Below are 7,380 nucleotides of genomic sequence, written 5' to 3'. Positions count from 1 at the left end.
TTTTTTTTGTATGTGGATAGTTTTTAATCATATTTCTTATTTTGAAATACGAAATGCAAACTACAACTGATTATAACTCAATAAATTGTTTTGAACAACTGGATTTATTTGGAAAATTTTTCCTATTGGATTTATCTACTAAAAAGTATCGGCGAAAAAGATGTAGCCATTCCAAAGACATACAAAATGTGCCATATTGGTTAACAATCAATTTATCAGTTTACCTGCTAATTACACAGAACTGATAAAATAGTAGTATTTAAATTAAAAAAATGTAAAAAGTATTTACAATTGTTTTTCAAAAAGGCATTTTTTTTGAAAATTAATTAGTTTTTCGTAAACAGTAAGATTTCTTATTTACAGAATATCAATTTTTGCAATGGATGAAAGCTATTGTCTGTAGATACCGTAAAATAAAGTGAACAAATTGTAACACCTTCGCGAGCTACCCCAGTTTAAAACAAAAAGCGTCATTCTACGACCCATTGAAGCCGAGATATTAATGATTTTTCGACTGCAAGCGGTTTTGAGCGCAGGAAATCTGACTCCAAACCACCCAGGCGAAAACCGGGGGTTCCCCCTATTCTCTTTCGTTACAACGAACCGTGCAAGCAACCTATACTTTTACACTGGTTATCCGATAAAAACTGTAGTTGAGGATTATCAAATATTTTTTTAATGCAACAAGTGCCGTAATTGAGTCACCATAAATTTATCCAATAAATTTAGCTGTTCATAACAATTTATTATTGATACAGTCTACTCAAGGCTTCTAANAACTTTCTACTACTCTAAAGTTTTCGAGAGACTCCCTGTATACATAGTTGTAAAAATGCTACTCATTAATATTGCTTAATGTAAATTCTTTCGTCGTAAGTTTTATGGATGTCATACAGCCAAAAGCAAGTTTAATTGTAATGATTTATAGCCTTATTAACACCGTGAACGTTTTACTAATCGCCATCTTATTTTACCTGTGAGTGTGAGAGTGTGATCACTTCGATTCTTTCCGTTATTTTTATAGTAAAGAATGACCACTACGTTGAAATATTTGAATGTGTAAAATTTGTTAGTCTTTCTACGTATACGACATGCATAATACATATATATGTATTTTTATACCTGATTTGTAGTTCCTGAATAATTTTTATTGGACGTGATGATATTTAAGCAAAAATAATGTCAGGATTCATGTTTCAAGGAGTTACAATTTACTGTAAAATTATTGAGAGATCACGCTTACGTCATCGACGTACTTATTATGCAGGAATTAATAAAAAAAGTAATGGTAACAGTTACATTATTGCGTTATGCAATTGTAATCCAGCGGTACTTTTTATACTTGTAGTGTCTGACAATCTGACACAATGACCAGAGATTAACAACAGTAACATACATAGAAGCGATGTATAAATAAAAAATGGGTTGGTAAAGCAGAAACTTTCCTACCCCAAATATTATATTCTATAGTAACATTATAAATCACATCTCAGTTACCTAACAATCATGGTACCATTCCTTTTTCTTATAAATCTACCTACTGTTTGCCATTTATGTTTACTTATTGTAACAATAGTTTAAAAAGAATTTTGCAAATGAAAAATATTTTTCTGATTCAGACTTCTCTTGAAATGCTACAAATTACTCAGCATCTTTTAATAGACACAAATGTTATTTGTCAAACAGCAGATAATAATAAAAACTGAAGACCTACAACATCAACAACGTCACCGTGTGTCTTTTTTCTTTTTGTTCTTAACAGATTAAATATGTTATGTGAATAGGTGTGACAGTATAAATTATAGTTCCCTTTAACCAGATGAAATCATTCAGGGGGGGTATTTATTCTACTGTAATACCTAGCATAATTAATAATAGTGGTACCTACATAAATAATGAGATTTACATACACAGCATGTAAGGAATTGTTACCTTCGGGACTATAAATGTTAAGGATTGGAATTAGTGTGTATGAATTAGTGCTAAACTGGACATAGAGATATTTGGCGCTGTACGAAAGGTTACGGTTCAACACTATCATAGAAAATACTTTTTTGGGAAGTTTTCGAGAGTTTCTCTTTTTTTTTAACAATACAAAAGTAATTACATATTTTTTTTAATCGGACACATTTTTTTTTCAAATCAATATTATTTTAGTTACAACGTTCTGCTTTTTATTTTATTTCATACTGATCTCCGAATTTATTTTTTTATACCTTCGTTCTATGAAAATTTCAGAAGTTATAATGTTGGTAAAACACCACTTATGCTTAAGCGATTTGAAAACGTTAGGAAGTGGTACATCTCATCTATCAAAATCATATATTTACACTCCCAAAAGGGCAAGCGGTGAAGATGATATCGTTTTCGCCTAATCTATAATAAAAATCCTACTTTGATTCAGCCAAGTAAACAAAAGGGAAAAGGGACAGAAATATACCCAGATTACATTACTGTTCATAAATAGTTAGGGATGTAGGAACTGGCCTAGGATAGGAAAGAATGAAGGTACATGTCCAGCCAATGATGAAATTATAATCTTAGGGTAGGTTTAATAACATTTATTATAATTCACTATTGGGATCCGTCAAATGGGAGGAGCCTAGAAACATGGCGCCTATTAGGGAAAATTCATCGTAGTTCCTATAGTGTACCGTGCAATTTCCAAGTTTTTAAATTACGATAAAATGATAAGTATTGACACAATATGTGATTGGGCTGACACAAAGCCTCGGAAAGGAAATTTCGTTGAAGGTGAGCGTGTTTTTAATGCCAATCACATTATAAAATTCGGAAATAACAAATCCGGAAGCTAGCCTTCAAATTCCGTCAAGTTTACTGCCTACTTTTTACAAACTTCGGATTTAAAAAGTGATTCACGTTATATAATTGGTGAGGTGATTCTGGGTGATTTAAGCAATATCATATCAATGACTTGCACGTGCAAAGCCGATTTAAGAGAACGTTGCAAACACATTATTGCAACTTTGTTGTATTGCAGCAGGTAGGTTCTTAACCTCAAAATACTTATATCGTATCATTAGAATTGTGTTAAATCAATTACACAGGAATAAATAATTTCTCACTTTATAATTTTAGTATGATTCTAGTTTTAAATATTAAGGTTATGGCTGATGGTAAATACTTGCTGAAATATAATCATGTGCATTAAAATGACGTGAACAAATTTTTATTCCGGAATTCACTTCTTTGATACCTACTGCTTTCATCCAAGCTTCTATTAGTTTACTTTTTTCTCTAATTTTCCGAATATATTTTTTACATATATAAAACGGTTAGTTTTTATTGGAAAGTAGTTAATATAGGTGAAGAGTGAAGATCTATGTCTGAAGTGATATTGCAGCTTTTCACTGAACATTTCACTTCATTATCAAAAAAATTTTTACTATGTAAATTTTTCCCTCATTCGAGTTATAAATTTTGCCACCAGATGGTGTACGCCTATTTGACTTTATCTTGTGATGATTATCAGAGTGATACAGTTTATAAATAATTAGAACTCGAAAGCAGCAACTTGTAGTTTGTCAGTAATGTTGCCAACCGAATACTAACCTCAAAATGAAAATAATGAGACCTGATTATGGGCGTAAAAATATTTATTAGAATAATATCTACACCGGCGTTTTGCCTTTGATCTGATATGTCTTCAAGGCTGCAATACATAGTGTAGATGTTAAGAAATACTATAAAAGGTCATAATATTTTGATTCTAATTATTTTCATTAACCACTAAGGGAACAAAATGAAACATACTTATAACTAACCTTAAAATTTCAGTTACAGATCACATGCAACTGTTTTTACTTTATATCATGTATTATGCAGATCCATGTTAACTTTCTACTACTCTAAAGTTTTCGAGAGACTCCCTGTATACATAGTTGTAAAAATGCTACTCATTAATATTGCTTAATGTAAATTCTTTCGTCGTAAGTTTTATGGATGTCATACAGCCAAAAGCAAGTTTAATTGTAATGATTTATAGCCTTATTAACACCGTGAACGTTTTACTAATCGCCATCTTATTTTACCTGTGAGTGTGAGAGTGTGATCACTTCGATTCTTTCCGTTATTTTTATAGTAAAGAATGACCACTACGTTGAAATATTTGAATGTGTAAAATTTGTTAGTCTTTCTACGTATACGACATGCATAATACATATATATGTATTTTTATACCTGATTTGTAGTTCCTGAATAATTTTTATTGGACGTGATGATATTTAAGCAAAAATAATGTCAGGATTCATGTTTCAAGGAGTTACAATTTACTGTAAAATTATTGAGAGATCACGCTTACGTCATCGACGTACTTATTATGCAGGAATTAATAAAAAAAGTAATGGTAACAGTTACATTATTGCGTTATGCGTACTTTTTATACTTTTAGTGTCTGACAATCTGACATAATGACCAGAGATTCTAAAACTCATTAGTGGTGGGCTTAACAACAGTAACATACATAGAAGCGATGTATAAATAAAAAATGGGTTGGTAAAGCAGAAACTTTCCTACCCCAAATATTATATTCTATCGTAACTTATCAGAATGAGTCAATCTTATTGGAATAAAAATGCAATTGTCGAATCCTTCTCATTTCTATGTTCGCGAACGGTTAATTCGAAAAGGATTCTTAAAAATGTATGTTAGAAATGAGAAAGTATTAGAAAGAGTAGGAAATCAGAGGGCGCTATGGAAGTCAATAAAAAACAGGCGAGATAGACTGGTTAGGACACCTTCTTAGACATAAAGGTCTAGTCAGAAACATATTAGAAACAGAAACTGGAGCTAATAGGAGTAGAGGTAGACCTGGATTAGATTGCTGTTCACAAATAGTTAAGTATGTGTGATGTTCTGGATTTGGGGAAATGGGAAGATTAGTTCAGGAAAAAAAAATAGATTTGCGTGTCTAACCGGTCTTAGAACTGACAATATGCTAATAGTAATGATGATGATGGATGTAGTTATATGCAAGTATGTTGCTTTTAGACAGTGATTCTCTACCTATGGGGTGTGCCCCCTAGAAGGGCGTGATAGGTGGGGGGTTCGATTAAAGAAAGCGGGGGAAAGTGGTCGACCACATCAAGAAAAACAAATTTATTTAATTTGTAAAGTTTTCTATCAAGATTGAGATGTAGATTTAGTGTCAAAATAAAAAAAACTTATACTACATTTATAGCAAAATTTCACTGAAAATTATTTTGAAGGGGAGGTAGGGGGCGATGGGTCACAAATACTAAGGGGATGAGAAACACTGATTTACGAGGTTCAAGTTAGGAAAGTTCGACTATAACATATTCATATAAAAGTATCTAAAAGAATATCTTTATAGATAATGACTAAGCGAAGGTAACGAGATTGGTATCGATTTATGCCTATAAACGCACATACATACACACAGTAGGTACATAATATATTCGAAGTTATGACCTGTAGAGTGGTCACGAACGTAAACCATTCCTGTAGTAATCGGCGTGCGAATTCGTTTGACCTTTGCCCAGATTGAAAGATTTTCTGTGGACATAAAAGGAAAATCCATCTGTCTTTCATAAATGAACGCGTATTTTGCTTTCAAATACCGGACTGCCTAATGTTTTTTATGCACGACACACTCTGATCAAATGAAAAAGTCCCGTTCGGTTTTGACTTAAGCGCCGAAGGTTCCGTACCGTACATATCAGGTACACTGTTGATAAAAACAGTTGCAAAAACTCTATTCTTTAATTCATTTCATTGTGTTTAGAGCCATAGTCCCGAATAAGTAAAGTAGGTGGCCAAATTATTATAATCATATGCTTTTTATCAAGTCATTATCATCATAAGGTCGCACCTCCACTCTTTCCTATCTTGAACTAATCTTCGCATTTCCCTAAAAGTTGAGCAAACCTTAACTATTTGCGGACAGTAATCTAGGTATACCTCTACCCTTCCTAACTCCCGTTTCTGTCTTTAATATGTCTCTGACTAGACCTTCATGCCTGAAAAGGTGTCCTACTAACCTATCTCGCCTATTTCTTATTGACTTTCATAGAGTCCTCCGTTTTCCTATTCTTTCTAACACCTCTTCATTCCTTACCTTCTCTATTCACGGTATCGTCATCATTCGCCTATAACACTACATTTCGAATGCTTCTAACCTCTTCTTTTCCGCCTCGCACACTGTCCATATTTTGCACCCGTACAGCGCCGCGCTCCAGGAAGAGATGCAGATGTTGCCAGCATCGGATTTTAAAGAAAGTTCAATATTCTCAGGAATTTAGAAAAGCACAGACGCTTGTTTAAATTCCAACCACGCAGTTATAAAGCTGACGCTGATCTTTTGCGTACCTAAGCAACCTCTAATTGCTGGACTACTAACTGTTATTCGCCGGTTATCTCTTTACACTTTTTCTGTACTAATTACTCGTTAAACATTTCCTAACTTAACAAAGGCGTGTTCAAAACATAGCAAATGACGACAATCCCAAGTGGAAATAAGAAAGAAGATACGTTCATTCTCACAGATAATTATTGCTAACAATTTTGATCATTCCAACTATAGAAGAGGCGATTGATATTGTCTTCCCATATTTTTCACATCTGTCCTCTTCCTTTTTTCAATATGTACACCCTCTTCCAAAAATTATTTATAAAACAATTCTATGATAAAAATAAATTAATTTGTGAAATGAGAACGTATTTCTTTTGAAATTCCTTAAAATTTCAGTTTCATTTACAAAAACAAATCGTTGGTATAACTATCTCTTGGAGAATAAAAATAACAAACGTTTCATAGATTTACATATCTATTCAACATGCAAGGTGTTTACACCGTATCGGTTTAGTTGCGTAAGTTTTATTTTTGTTGTAGTAGATTAATTCAGTGAAGCCGTCCCACTAGGTTGGCGGCGTCCGTCCACCGCTTATTCACTGTTTTATCTGTCTCTTGATCAGATAGAACAACAAAGGCAACAACTTCCGCCTCTTTTTAAAACATATGTCATTCTTCAGGACCGTACTTACTTACTTATAATATCCACACACCGTAATATACAGGGTGATTTTGAAATATGTAGCAAGATTTGGAGGATGTCAACTACATGCAGTCGGGAATCGTATGGTGAATACAGCAGCGTGTGATTAAGTTACAAAAAAGCTGTAAGAATGCTACAAATTACAATCGGAATCCGGCCCTGATTGTGAATTTGCAACGTAGGTACAGACCTGACGCTGGAAACTGGCGGAAATTTTAAAATGGCGTGGATGCGCGGTGACAAAAGTAGGCAGTTTTAGGTATAACGATTGCAGCCCTCTTTCTTCAGTATTTGCTATCAGGAGCGTAGATTAAATTAAATATAATAAAATATAAAGAATAATACA

The sequence above is a fragment of the Agrilus planipennis genome, unplaced genomic scaffold (assembly GCF_000699045.2).
Source record: "Agrilus planipennis isolate EAB-ADULT unplaced genomic scaffold, Apla_2.0 scaffold291, whole genome shotgun sequence".
Taxonomy (NCBI): Eukaryota; Metazoa; Arthropoda; class Insecta; order Coleoptera; family Buprestidae; genus Agrilus; species Agrilus planipennis.
This window is presented reverse-complemented; position numbering follows the sequence as displayed.